General features: G+C 52.4%; 1 protein-coding gene across 1 annotated transcript in view; it reads right to left on the reverse strand.

Moving 5' to 3' along the window:
• The window catches only part of LOC119591519 (sodium channel protein para-like), a gene marked incomplete in the record, with an annotated part of 263,120 nt that overhangs the window by 186,919 nt on the left and 75,995 nt on the right, over window positions 1–206 (reverse strand).

Here is a 206-nt window from a genome sequence, read left to right on the forward strand (position 1 = left end):
ACGCCACAGCCCTCCCCATCTTTCCCCATAGCTATGAGGCCTCATCCCCACAGCGGCGTTACTAACACAGCATTACACATCCTCAGCCTCAGCCTCACTGCACTGCACCAAAGCGGACGCAACGGGCCTACTCACCCCTCAGCCTAAGAAATGACAAGAATATTTCTATGGCGTCGAAGTCATGTTATTGAAGAGGACAAGTTCAC

This window comes from Penaeus monodon, chromosome 28 (genome assembly GCF_015228065.2).
Source record: "Penaeus monodon isolate SGIC_2016 chromosome 28, NSTDA_Pmon_1, whole genome shotgun sequence".
In the NCBI taxonomy this organism is placed as follows: domain Eukaryota; kingdom Metazoa; phylum Arthropoda; class Malacostraca; order Decapoda; family Penaeidae; genus Penaeus; species Penaeus monodon.